Consider the following 13,680-nt stretch of genomic DNA (forward strand, 5'->3'; position numbering starts at 1 on the left):
CCACCCATGGGGGGGGTCTCCGTGGAGGCCCCGAGGGAGAGTTGGGCGAGGGAAGGAAGAGAGAATCTTCAGCGAGGGTAGTCGAAAAGAAGAGTCCGTGCAGTAGAAAGCCACTCTAGGAGTAGGAGGTAGGGAGGAAGGGGGGCTGGAAGTTCCTTGGTAGTGTTGAGGTAGCCACTTGGGGGGAGAAGGCAGAAAGAAGGGTTGGGGGTTACGCGGGGACGGGGAGGCTTCTCCCCGTCTTGACTTAGCCACCCGCTCCATGGCTGGCCCCGTTGGGAGCAAAGGGAGTAGAGGGGAAATTAAATGGCAACAGAGTGCCCATTCTCTTTCCCTCCCAACTCCTCTCTCGCGCCCTATTTCAACCATACACACCTCACAGTGGGCCCCGCGCCCTCCGGGTGCCCCTCCAAACTTCTAGAAGCTTCGCCTCCGCCATTTTATAACTTACCTCCCCCCTCAGCGTACACAGAGGCAGCAACGAGACTGTTCGCCTCCCCCACTCCTCCTTCCTTCTTTCTCAGGCCGGGGGCTTCTTCACCCCTGGGCTGGTACAAGATATTTTCCCCTTCCTCTTCTTTACACCCTCGAATTCTACTCAGGGACGGAAGCTCCCGCGGTTCTAGAGCGGTGGGGGGTTTTGAAAGTGGCGGTCGGATCCGGCGGGTTTTTTTTTCTTTTTTTTTTTCTTTTTTTTTTTTTTTTTTTTTTGGTGGCGCTTCGGGATTGTTTGGGGTGTTCGCTCTTCGGCGACTTGGAGGCGAATGGAACGCGCAGGCGCCATCTGTCGGCCACGAACCCGCGCTCGGCTCCTGTTGGGAGGGAGCGGCATCTAGCGGCAGAGAGCTGGCACTGCAACGCTTGTCTCCCAGCGTCCTCCTCCCTATCACCGACCAATCGTCGCCGACTGCCTCCCGGGTTCAGCGTCTCCGACGCCGTCTGCGAACGAGGCGCCCGCAGGGGCGCGCCGCCGAGTGGGGTAAACAAGGTGCCGTGCCCGCGCCTGACTTACTCATTCGTTTGGCAGCGCTTCCGCCGCGGACCGGAGCGGGCCGCGTTTCCTCTTTCTTTAATGGGGGGAGGGGGTCCGAAAGGAGGTCGTTAGGGATGTCCGGCAGAGCCCCGAGCCGTGGGAAATCGGAAACCGGGCTCAGTCGGAACTAGTCCCCCGGGCCCCTGCGCCCCGCGCGCAGCCCGAGGTTGGCAGCCCAGTCGGGCATCACCCTTCCCTGTCCCCTCCTCTGACACGCCCCAGCGAGGGGCCTTCCGCCCTAGTTCCGGACCCTCGCTTCCCCGCGGTCCTTACTCCTTCCCACCAAAAGAACTCTACTGGCGGAACTCTGGCACCTGATCCTAAGTGATTTAGGGGTTTTGCTTTTTGAGTTTCTGTTTTGTTTTGTTTGCTTTTCGCTTCGGCTGTGGAGAGAAAGCAAGCCGATTCTCTACCAGGAAGACTTGACACTGGAGAAAAAAAATTTTTTTTTCTTTACATCCCACTATTCCCGACTCCCAGAAAACGGGGTCTCTCTCTCTAGGGTCTGGGAGACTTAAGGAACTGGGCTACTAGGCTAGGCCGGGCGCTCGACCAATTTATTCTTGACTCCTGGGGGGGGTTGAGGGAAGGAAACGGGACGGAGCAAAGTGGAGGGAAATCGAAATTTGGGCTGAAGGAGTCCAGGGGGACCTACCCGTTTTCCCCCGCCTTCCTCGATTATCCACCGTCTTCCTGGAAACGTGGGACCCGGCGGCCTTGCGACTTTGTTGAGAATTTTGGTTCCTTCTTATCCTGCCTCTTCACCCCTCCCCCAAGGTGTTTGAAGTGCGAAAGGACCCCTTGCGCTCCTTTGACCCCCAGTTAACGCAAGTCTTTATTACCCTTTTTATTTTTTTGTTTCGAATCCAGCCTCCCGGACCTTTGACCGCCGAGAGCTCTCTACGCGGGGGAGAAAAACTCGGGGAGGGCCTGTCCCCTCCGAAGCGCCGCTTTTCCTAGGACAGGAAGAAGTGACCTATTACATGTCTCCATTGCTGTTATAGAAGTTCCCAGATTGATACAATAGTGTGTAGCTAAGAGCTCTTCGTTCCTCTTTACTTTTAAAAATTTTTGGTTAGACAATTCCCTTAATATTAAATTACCTTTTAATTACAAGAAAAGGAGTAAATGTATTTAATAACAAGACAAATTTTCTAAATGAGGAGAAACGAAAGCCCCGTGTAAACCGTGGAGATTTCACCCGGTATAACCTCTAAAGCATTCCTAATGCAATATAATGATTAATCTCATTCCTCAAATTATATTCCACGCTTGTTTTAGTTTCTCTCCCATTCTCTGTGCTTACTGTTTGTTTTTTTCCTGCAACTTTAAAAAAGAGTTATGGTATATTTAATCAACTGAATAATAAAAGTTAAACAGAAACATCTAAATATCAATAACAAGAAATAAAATCCAAGACATTTTTACTTACCTCTAAAGCTTTCGGGAGTGGAATACTATTCAAAATAAATTTCCATTTCTTTTATAGACCATCTTTGGTAGAATGTTATACAGTTTTTAACAGATTCAAGTTACAGAATGATGCAGCTAGAACATTAAATAGGGAGTAGTGGAAAATTTACAGTTACATAAGTTAATGCAAAATTCCACTTAAAGTAATAGAAAAATTGGGCTCTGTACCAAATCATTTTACATTAATTTAGTTCAATTGTGCCAATTTAATATCAATTGATACTAAATGATTTCCTATCTTAGAATTAGCTGAAAACTACTGATTTTCTGCTCCAAACATCACATTATAGTACATGGTGCAAATAGTTTTTCATCTATTTTATAAATTCACATTCTCATCTGTGTAGCAACTTAGACTTTAAACAATTTTATACTTCGAAAAGTTCTTCTGTTTGGTAAACTTATTTTCATCTTGTGAAAAATACCATTGAAGAAAATAACTAACTGGTATAACATCAGATAAAATTTTATAGCAAATTTATACTGATATTTAAGTATGTTTCACAATAGCTTCTCTTTCTAGAGCTTATTCACAAGAATATTTATTGAGCCTTCAGTGTGTGCAGATCACAGTGCTATGTGCCCCAGTCCTATCCTAAGAAGTGAAATTTATTTCATAGGGTACTGAAAGATCAAAGAGTAAACCCTAGGAATTTGAGGACAAAGTGAGAAAATGCCATCAAATGAAATATGTAACTGACATAAAATAAGCTTTAATCTAATTATTTGTAACCTATCCTTCAAAAAAAAAAATCCTTCATAATACTGTAATGACAGAAGCTTTTGGTGCCTGATGAGAAATAAGAAATAGGAAAGTTGAATACTTAGAACATTTGATGCTATTTAAGGGACAAGACACTATTTGATGCAAAAATATTCTGGTCACTAGAAATGCACACCCAACAGTGTGGCAGAGATAATCTTCTAGCCTTACCATAATCTGAATAAAGCATCCCACAGTTCTCTTTAACTCCATCTATACAAATGGAGCAAGCGTCTTTTTTTTTTTTTTAAAGATTTGATTGATTTATTTGACAGAGAGAGACACAGCGAGAGAGGGAACACAAGCAGGGGGAGTGAGATAGGGAGAAGCAGGCTCCCCGCTGAGCAGGGAGCCCGATGTGGGACTGAATCCCAGGACTCCCGGATCATGACCTGAGCCGAAGGCAGACGCTTAACAACTGAGCCACCCAGGTGCCCCTGGAGCAAGCTTCTGATTATAAATTAAGTTTCCTAGATAGCCTCCTACTCTAAGCAGCATGTATATATTCTGTATTTTCTAACACCATTCTAAATGTGACCTAAAATCCAGAAGCCTGAAGATGGATAAATTTGAGTCCACAGAAATTTAAAATTATGTATGTCAAAATACCATAAACAAAGTCAAAAGATAAAGTATAAGCAGAATATATTTGCTACATGAATGGAAAAGGCGTAATACATATGAAGAACTCTCACAAATCAGTAAGACAAAAATACTCCAATAGAAAAATGGAGAAAGGATATAAAAGAGTCAACTTATTGGATAAGAAATGCAGATGGCACCTGGGTGGCTCAGCTGGTTGAGCTTCCCACTCTTGGTTTCAGCTTAGGTCATGATCTCCTGGTTGTGGGATTGAGCCCTACGTTGGGCTCTGTGCTCAGTGCAGAGGCTGCTTCAGATTCTTTTTCCCTCTTCCCTCCCCCTCTGCCCCTCCCCGCTTACACACACTCTATCTCTATCTCTTATCTTTCTCTAAAATGAATTTTTTAAAAAAGAAATGCAGATAGCTAATAAATACATAAAACAGTGCTCAATTTAATTCACCACTAAGGCCTGCAAATTAAATACACTTTGCCTACCAGATTGGCAGAGATGAAAAATTTTGGTAACACTCAGTGAAGAACTAAGAATTCTCATATATCGCTAGTGGGAATTATTTAAAAACAAGGTATCTCATAACATAAAAAGTGTAAAATTAGGGGCGCCTGGGTGGCTCAGTTGGTTGAGCGTCTGCCTTGGGCTCAGGTCATGATCCCAGGGTCCTGAGGTCAAGCCCCGCATCTGGCTCCCTGCTCAGCGGGGGAGTCTGCTTTTCCCTCTCCCTCTGCCTGCCACTCTCCCTGCTTGTGCTCTCTCTGTCAAGTAAATAAATAAAATCTTAAAAAAAAAAAACAAAATGTAAAATTAGCCTAACACTTGTATTTCTAGGAATCTGTCATACAGATATGCTTGTACAAATTACACAAAGATCTATGTAGTAAAACTTTCATCATAGCTTTGTAATAAAGAGAAACTGAAAATAGAAATGGCATCGGGGCGCCTGGGTGGCTCAGTCGTTAAGCGTCTGCCTTCGGCTCGGGTCATGATCCCAGGGTCCTGGGATCGAGCCCCGCATCGGGCTCCCTGCTCAGCGGGAAGCCTGCTTCTCCCTCTCCCACTCCCCCTGCTTGTGTTCCCTCTCTCACTATATCTCTCTCTGTCAAATAAATAAAATCTTTAAAAAAAAAAAAAAAAGAAAATAGAAATGGCATCATTTAGGGAATTGGTTAAAGAAATTATGATACATCCATACAATGGGGTCCTATTTCCATTTAAGCAATTAAGTACAGGGGCACCTGGCTGGCTCAGTTGGTAGAGCATGAGACTCTTGATCTCGAGGTCGTGAGTTCAAACCCCACATTGGGTGTGGAGCCTACTTAAAATTAAAAACAATTTTAAAAAGCAACTACATATTTATCTACTGACATCCAAATATGTCTAAGATATGTTGTTAAGTGAAAAAACAATTTGTAAATAGCTTGTATAGTGTGATCCCATTTGTGAATATATATAGTTATATACACATATATGTGCTTACATATGCATAAAGCATTCTTGAAGAATATATAGAAAACCTAACAATTACTTCTCAGGAAAGAGGTTGTGCAGGCTTCCAGGATTTGTCATTTTACTTTCACTTTATACATTGCTACCTTATGTGAATTTTTTTACAGTAAGGGGATATTACTTATGTATTTTTAAGATGTAATACTGGTTACTATAGAAAACAATTTGGCACTTTCTTATAAAGTTAAGCATATATTTACCATATGACCCAGCAATCTTGGTCTCTTAGTCCTGAGCATTTATCCTAGAGAAATGAAAATGTATGTTTACCCAAAAACCTGCATACAAATGCTCATAGCAGATTTACTTTTGATAGCCAAAAGCAAGAAACAATCCAAATGTCCATCAACCGGCAGATGGTTGAACAAACTGTCGTATGGTCATACAGTGGAATACTACTCAGCCATACATGGGACATCTTGGATGAACCTAAAGAGCATTATGCTTACTGGAAAAAGCCAATCTCAAAGAATTACACATCGTATGATTCCATTATGTAATATTCTCAAAATGTCAAAATTACAGTGATGGAGAACAGATCAGTGGTTGCCAAAGGCTAGGGTTGAGGAAAGGGTGTGACTATTGATGGGTAACAGGAGGGGGTTTCTTTGCAATGGTGAAAGAGTTGCATATCCTGATTGTGTGTTTACTTAAATCAACACATTATAAAATTTCATAGAACTACAAACACACACACACAAGTGCATGAAAAAATGTGAAATTGGATAAGGTCTGTACTTGAGTTAATAGTACTGTATCAATGTCAGTTTCCTGGGCTTGACAATGTACTATGGTTATATAAACTATTACCATCGGGAAAGCTGCGTGAAGGGTACATGGGAATTCTCTGTATTATTTCTGCAACTTTTTGTGATTTCAAAATTAAAAAGTTGTCATAAAAAAATTGAATGCTGGGGGCGCCTGGCTGGCTCAGTCAGAAGAGCATGTGACTCTTGATCTCAGGGTCATGAGTTTGAGCCCCACGTTGGGTGTAGAGATCACTTAAATGAATAAATAAATAAAAACTTGAAAAAAAATTTTAATGCTGGTAATAAAAGAAAAAAATCTCTGGTTAGTGGAAAGGTAATTACTCCATTGTAAATTAATAAACTGAATTTCTAGTTTTTGTGAACTTTGATATAGTGATTTAATTTCTGAAATCCTTATCATAACCCCTGTATGAATTTGTATGATTAAGGGCCTGATACTTTGACACTCAGGAGTACACTTTGGACCTGTGGCGTCAACAGGAAGTAGACATACCAATAAGCCTTGTCCCAAACGAATAGCTGGCGTCTTCTAACACATCTCAAATACCATATTACTGAATTTGCTGATATTTTTTCACTTTGAATAACATACAGTATTTCCAGTATGAGTTAATGGAACTGAAGCTGTATCTGTATACAAAAGATTGATTGTCTCTCACATCCAACCCCTCCCATTTCTCATCTGAGCTACAGTAATAGACCCATGTCCAGTTTCTTTTGCATCCAATCCAGTACTGATTAGAATACCACCTTACTTCCAACTGTTATGCTTACTTACTTGCTCCATTCTTCCTTCCTTACTTTAACTTACTCGCTTGCATACTCTCTTACTGGCTCAGTAGGCCTACAACAATGCTCCTCGAATGTTAATGTGCTTAAGGATAATCTGGAGATCTTGCTAAAGTGCAAATTGTGATTCAGTAGGTTTGAGGTTCCGGCGGGACCTGAGATTATGCACTTCTTTTTTTTTTTTTTTTAAGATTTTATTTATTTATTTGACAGACACAGCGGAAGAGAGGGAACACAAGCAGGGGGAGCGGCAGAGGGAGAAGCAGGCTTCCCGCGGACCAGGGAGCCCGATGCGGGGCTTGATCCCAGGACGCCGCAGGGATCATGACCTGAGCCGAAGGCAGACGCTTCACGACTGAGCCACCCAGGCGCCCCAGAGATTCTGCATTTCTAACAAACTCCCAGGTCATGCCCAGCCCACGCAGCTGGTCTAAAGTCCACACTTTTGAGTGTGAGGGCCAGAGGAACAAAGTACAAACTCTTCAGGGTAACTTTCAGTGCCTTCCACGGTCTTCTCCAAATCTCATCGCTCATAACTCTGCACTCTGCTGGGGCAATGTCTGTATAGGTCCCTGTTTATCCCCAGCACTTAGTATGGAGTCTGAAACAGGAGAGATGCTCAAAAAATATTTGTTGAATGATTAAAGGAATGAAGGAATAAACTAAACAACTCCCTCCAGCTCACATACCATACTTCCTGGGCAAACTAAATTACTTCCCATTTTCCTAGTACTTTCCCACCTCTGTACATTTGCTCACACTCTTTTCTCTCCTTTCCCAAGATTTGCCCTACTCAAATTCTCTTCATCCTTCAATGCCCAGTTTAAATGAGAAAATCTCCATGAGCCTTCCTGATGTCCCAATATGGAAATAATCTCATGTTATGAGGCTTCTCCCTACCAGATTTCAAATGCCTTGCAAATAATAATCATAATAGTATTCGTATTTTGTTCACATTTGCTATAACCACCATGCCTAGCACAAATGTTAGCGTATAGCAGAAAATCAATGTTTATTAAACTAAAACGGGAAAATAAAGAATTTTCCAGATCAGCACTATGTATTAGAACTTTTTGTGATGATGGAAATTTTTGTAATCTGTGCTGTCCAGTATGATACACACAAGTAGCTATTGAGCACGTGGAATGTGGCTAGAGTGACTGAGGAACTGCATTTTTAATTTTAATTAATTAAAACTTAAATGTAAATAGCTACATGTGACTAGTGGCTATGTACTGGACAGTAGCTATCTAGACAATTTTAGTTAACAATTGTTCTTCATTCAATAGTATTTACTGAGTACCTCCTAGGTGCCAGACACAGAATAGGCTAGGGGCTGGTGATACAAAGATGAATAATTCATGGTGCTTGACCTCAAAGAGCTTGCAACCTATTAAGAAAAGATAGTCAGGATCAAATAAATCCAATCAAGTGTTATAGGTGTTATTATAGAAGATTGACAAAATAGAATGTGTGTACAAAGGTGAATGTGGGCATGAGTCAGAAAAGGCTTTATAAGGGAGTTAAGAGTTGAAATTACATAGTGTTCATTAGGCAAACAAAAGATAAAGAGCTTTGCTCTGGGAGGAGTGTGAACAAAGGCATGGAAAGTCAAAACAGAGAGCCCCTCTCCTCCTGGAACCACAAATAGTTTGTTCGGCTAACAACTAGGAAGTGGAGGGCAGAGAGCTCTATTAAAAGGAGAGCTGGAGAAGTTTATGCTGGAGACAAATGCAGGATCCCAATTGCAGCCCCCGCCCCCCAAACGCCCATGCTAAGGAAGGAGCTTGCTACCTATAGGCAATGGGGTGCCATGGAAGCAATGTGCTCAGTTTGACATTTTTTTAGAAAGATGTCTCTGGATGATGGAGGGATAGACAATCTAAGAAGTTGTAGCCAGGGCGCAAGGGTGCAAGAGCACCTGACACGGGATCCCAAACAGATCAGGTTCAGCCACTTGCCACTAACAAAATCCACAGGCAGAGAAAGGGGTGGTGATAAGAAAGGGATTTATTTCAGAGAGGCCACCACCAGGAAAACAGCAGACTAGCGTCTCAGAGACTGTCTCCAAAGTGCTGAAAATCCTTCCAGGTTCCTATAAGGAAAATGTGGGACAAAGGTCGGTGGGTACATGCTGGTGGGTAGGAAAGGTCAGGTTGATCATTGTCTTGGGGTCAGTCATGCAGGGTCTTGCTGGCTCAGGGCGGTCCTTATTGCTTGAGGGGAAAGTTTCAGTTCCCATCCCAGGATGCTTTGCCCACCGGGTCTTTTGCCTGAGTTAAGCGATAAGCTGGAAAGGAACTTAATCAATTAGAAAGTTTAAGGTCAAAATGGAGGTAGTTGAAGTCCTCTTTCAAGGTGATGGGGCTTGGACTGAACAGTGGAAGTAGAAATGTAGTCAGGGTCTAGATAGGGTACATGTGCTTTTTGGTCTAAGATGATAATTACAGTAAGCATCTTTGTTTTGTCTTTATTTGATAATCCATTCAATTTTCCTTTTTTTTTTTTTTTTTTTTTTCCATATAGAGACATAGCTTTTCACTGGCCAAATCTCCATGGAAGCAAAGTAGAAACTTAGTATGAATATCCGGAAATTTCAAGGAAAAAACTACCTTCTGCCTTCTGCTTAAATCATTTGAGAAATACTAACCAAAATAATCCATCCCTATCAGTAGCTAATTCTTTCATCACTCAGTGCTGGGACTGGTCCTAGTTATTTGTATTAAGTAGTTAAACATGTCATAGGATTTGTTGTGTAGACAGATGACATTGGCATTATTTTCTGAGTGCCAACATTTAATAAACAACAACAAAAAAGACTTACCAAAGCACAGGCAGACCTATCAACTCAGACTTATGGATTTTTTTTTTTAAGATTTTATTTATTTATTTGACAGAGAGAGAGAGCACAAGCAGGGGGAGCCCACTGAGCAGAGAGCCTGACATGGGGCTCAATCCCAGGACCCCAGGATCATGACCTGAGCCAAAGGCAGATGCTTAACCAACTGAGCCACCCAGGTGCCCCTTATGGATTATTTTAAAGGTCCTATTGTGATGCAAGATTTTTCGATGTGTTCAGGAGACATTTATCAGTTTAAACCTATACCCATTCAATGATTACATTATTCTTCTTTTTGTTTGTTGCTATTGTAGAACTCTTTGGTGGGCATTATTTTTTATAGAAATAGCACTAATTTTGGAAGCAGAAGCATCGTTAGCAGAAAAACAGACATACACACACCCCAAAATAAACATTTTTTACCTATTTCCCTATATGACTGAAAGTGATTTGGTTAAAATTAGCATTGCCCAGGGCGCCTGGGTGGCTCAGTTGGTTAAGCGACTGCCTTCGGCTCAGGTCATGATCCTGGAGTCCCGGGATCGAGTCCCACATCGGGCTCCCTGCTCAGCAGGGAGTCTGCTTCTCCCTCTGACCCTCCTCCCTCTCGTGCTCTCTCTCATTCTCTCTCTCGCAAATAAAAAAAATTAAAAAAAAATTAAAAAAAAAAAAAAAATTAGCATTGCCCAGGATCTCCAATAAGACTGTCTTTCTTTTTTTAAGACTGCCTTTTATTGGCACTCATGCAAGCTTATAAAGCCAAGATCAGGGACACCTGGGTGGCGCATCCAACTCTGTTTCGGCTCAGGTCATGGTCTCATGGTCTTTAGGTAGAGCCCACGTCGGGCTCTGAACTGAGTGTGGAGTCTGCTTAGGACTCTCTCTCCCTCTCCCTCTGCCCCTCCCCTCCTCTCTCTTCTATGTATGTGGGGGGGTGGCTTTTAAAAAAAGCCAAGATCATATTAATGCCTAGGAGGGACACTAACATTAATAACAACAAAGACTGTTCCTTGAATTTAAGTGTATTTGGTATTAGTAACTACCAACATTAAGTAAAATTCAAACACTTGAACCCCCGTAAGCATTTGATGTCTATCATTGGTAGCATGTTTACTGTTATGTGCTGATAGCACTTCTAGTGTTAGACACTAGAAATTAATGTTAGAACTGCTTGTGGAAAGGTTAAGAGGTGTGAAGAAAAGATGAAGGGAGAATTGCAAAGTGGAAGAAGAAACTTCTGAGAAAATACATTTTATCCCCAAAATATAGACAACACTGGATTAGATTCTGGACCAAACCCTTTTTTTAAGCTATAAAGGGTATTATTGGGACAATTGGCAAAATTTGAATAAGGTCTAATAGATTATGTAATAATATTGGGGCAATGTTAATTTCCTGATTTTGGTAGTCATATTGTAGTTACCAGGAGATTGTCTTCATTTTTTTTTCTTTTTAAGTAATCTCTACACCCAATGTGGAGCTCAAACTCACAACGCTGAGATGAAGAGTTGCATGCTTCCTGACTGAGCCAGCCAGGTGCCCCAAATGTCTTTATTCTTGAGAGATACACACTGAAGTACTTAAGGGTAAAAGGGGCATTATGTCAACAACTTATACTCCAGTGGGTCAGAAAGAAAGGTAAATATATTCCTTATATACGTGGTACATATTACAGTGCTAGCACTGACTCACAAGAGCTGAGTGTGCACATCTTCCCAACTCCAGTTAGTGACCTCACATTGGGATCTTGAACTCAGACATGTTAAGAGCGTTTACACCATGAAAATCAGCAAATGCAAGAGATCAGGGCTATTTTCCCCCATGGGGAGCCAGTTGTATTTTGTATGCATATTTGCCATGGATCAAAATCAAAGATAATGTCCAGAGTCATGAAATTTTTTGTGTTATAACTGATAGACTTAATAGAATTCTATTTTGCTTTTAACCTGAGTTGATACATTAAAAAAAAAAACCTAGTGATGTTAAATACTCAACAATTATAGTAATAATAATAATAATAATAGTATATTTTAATATGCCATCCTCCAATCATCTGAAAATACATTTCAAATTTATCCACCCAAGGAAGTAGGGAAATACATACATTTTTCTACTTTCGCAGTTTTTTACTGTACACTACAAACTAAAAGCAGTCATATCTAGCAGTAGGAACCAATTTAGTTATGCCCAAACACTGCTCGCCTCCCAAGCATCTGAATCCTTCGTGGGACTTTGTAAAGCTTCATGTTCTCCTTAACATCTCTCTTGAATACTATAATCCACATTGGTCCCTTCCTTACAGTTCATGAATTGTCTAGAAGATACATAGAAGAGCATCCAGACCAAACCCTTCATTTTTCAGAGGAAAAGCTGAAAAGTCAAGAGATGAAGTCCCCAGTATAACACAATGTCCAGTGACAGAACTAGGAGCAATACCCTAGTCCTCTCATCTCCAAGCCCTGGGTTATTTCTCTATACCACTAGGGAACACACTTTCCAGACCACATTTAGATACTGGATCATAGTCTTCTGCTTCCAGGCCAAACTTAGTATGCTTACTCATTTTGAGAATAGGAACATCTATCCAGCACAGTAGATAAGTAAAACTTGGTGCTTAATAGACATTTGATATATCCATTAGTTTGGAATGCCTTTCATAGAGACTTCTTTTTTTTTCAAAGATGCTTTTAGATTTATTTACAAAGCCATAAAACCTGACATATATTTTCTTACAGCTGTAAATGAAGAGCTCACTACCAACTATGAAAGTAGATGACTTGTTTCACAGAGGGTGGGACATCCAAATGTCTAGGTGCCAAATCATAAAATGAGATCAACTTTGACTCATACAGGAATTCAGTCAAGTGGCAGGATATAAAATCAATGCACAGAAGTCAGTGGCATTCCTATACACCAACAACAAGTCAGAAGAAAGAGAAATTAAGGAGTCGATCCCATTTACAATTGCACCCAAAACCATAAGATACCTAGGAATAAATCTAACCAAAGAGGCAAAGGATCTGTACTCAGAAAACTATAAAATACTCATGAAAGAAATTGAGGAAGACACAAAGAAATGGAAAAACATTCCATGCTCATGGATTGGAAGAACAAATATTGTGAAGATGTCAATCCTACCTAGAGCAATCTACACATTCAATGCAATCCCCATCAAAATACCATCCACTTTCTTCAAAGAAATAGAACAAATAATCCTAAAATTTGTATGGAACCAGAAAAGACCCCGCATAGCCAGAGGAATGTTGAAAAAGAAAAGCAAAGCTGGCGGCATCACAATTCCAGACTTCCAGCTCTACTACAAAGCTGTCATCATCAAGACAGTATGGTACTGGCACAAAAACAGACACATAGATCAATGGAACAGAATAGAGAGCCCAGAAATGGACCCTCAACTCTATGGTCAACTAATCTTTGACAAAGCAGGAAAGAATGTCCAATGGAAAAAAGACACTCTCTTCAACAAATGGTGTTGGGAAAATTGGACAGCCACATGCAGAAGAATGAAACTGGACCATTTCCTTACACCACACACAAAAATAGACTCCAAATGGTTGAAAGACCTCAATGTGAGACAGGAGTCCATCAAAATCCTAAAGGAGAACACAGGCAGCAACCTCTTCGACCTCAGCCGCAGCAACTTCTTCCTAGAAACATCGCCAAAGGCAAGGGAAGCAAGGGCAAAAATGAACTATTGGGACTTCATCAAGATAAAAAGCTTTTGCAAAGCAAAGGAAACAGTCAACAAAACCAAAAGACAACTGACAGAATGGGAGAAGATATTTGCAAATGACATATCAGATAAAGGGCTAGTATCCAAAATCTATAAAGAACTCATCAAACTCAACACCCAAAGAACAAAGAATCCAATCAAGAAATGGGCAGAAGA

The 13,680-nt window shown here is 41.2% G+C and overlaps 1 protein-coding gene, 1 long non-coding RNA gene and 1 other non-coding gene across 5 annotated transcripts in view; 2 read left to right on the plus strand and 1 right to left on the minus strand.

The window, feature by feature from the left end:
- STAG2 (STAG2 cohesin complex component) overlaps positions 1 to 718 on the minus strand; it is a 129,546-nt gene extending 128,828 nt beyond the window's left edge. For 2 of the 3 annotated variants that reach the window (XM_078064337.1, XM_078064332.1), the window contains exon 1: positions 452 to 718. The gene's annotated coding sequence lies outside the window, so the exon portion shown is untranslated. Of the gene's footprint in view, positions 1 to 375; positions 397 to 451 lie in introns of those variants that run through there. The other variant, XM_078064336.1, reaches the window with a different exon arrangement.
- On the plus strand, positions 2 to 7,990 carry LOC144380469 (uncharacterized). The gene is made up of 2 exons (XR_013444632.1): positions 2 to 128; positions 7,148 to 7,990. It is a non-coding gene; the product is annotated as an uncharacterized LOC144380469 (long non-coding RNA).
- Positions 5,103 to 5,175, plus strand: TRNAK-CUU (transfer RNA lysine (anticodon CUU)). The gene has a single exon. It is a non-coding gene; the product is annotated as a tRNA-Lys (tRNA).
- Positions 7,991 to 13,680: the final 5,690 nt, after the last annotated feature.

Source organism: Halichoerus grypus, chromosome X (assembly GCF_964656455.1).
Source record: "Halichoerus grypus chromosome X, mHalGry1.hap1.1, whole genome shotgun sequence".
Classification (NCBI taxonomy): domain Eukaryota; kingdom Metazoa; phylum Chordata; class Mammalia; order Carnivora; family Phocidae; genus Halichoerus; species Halichoerus grypus.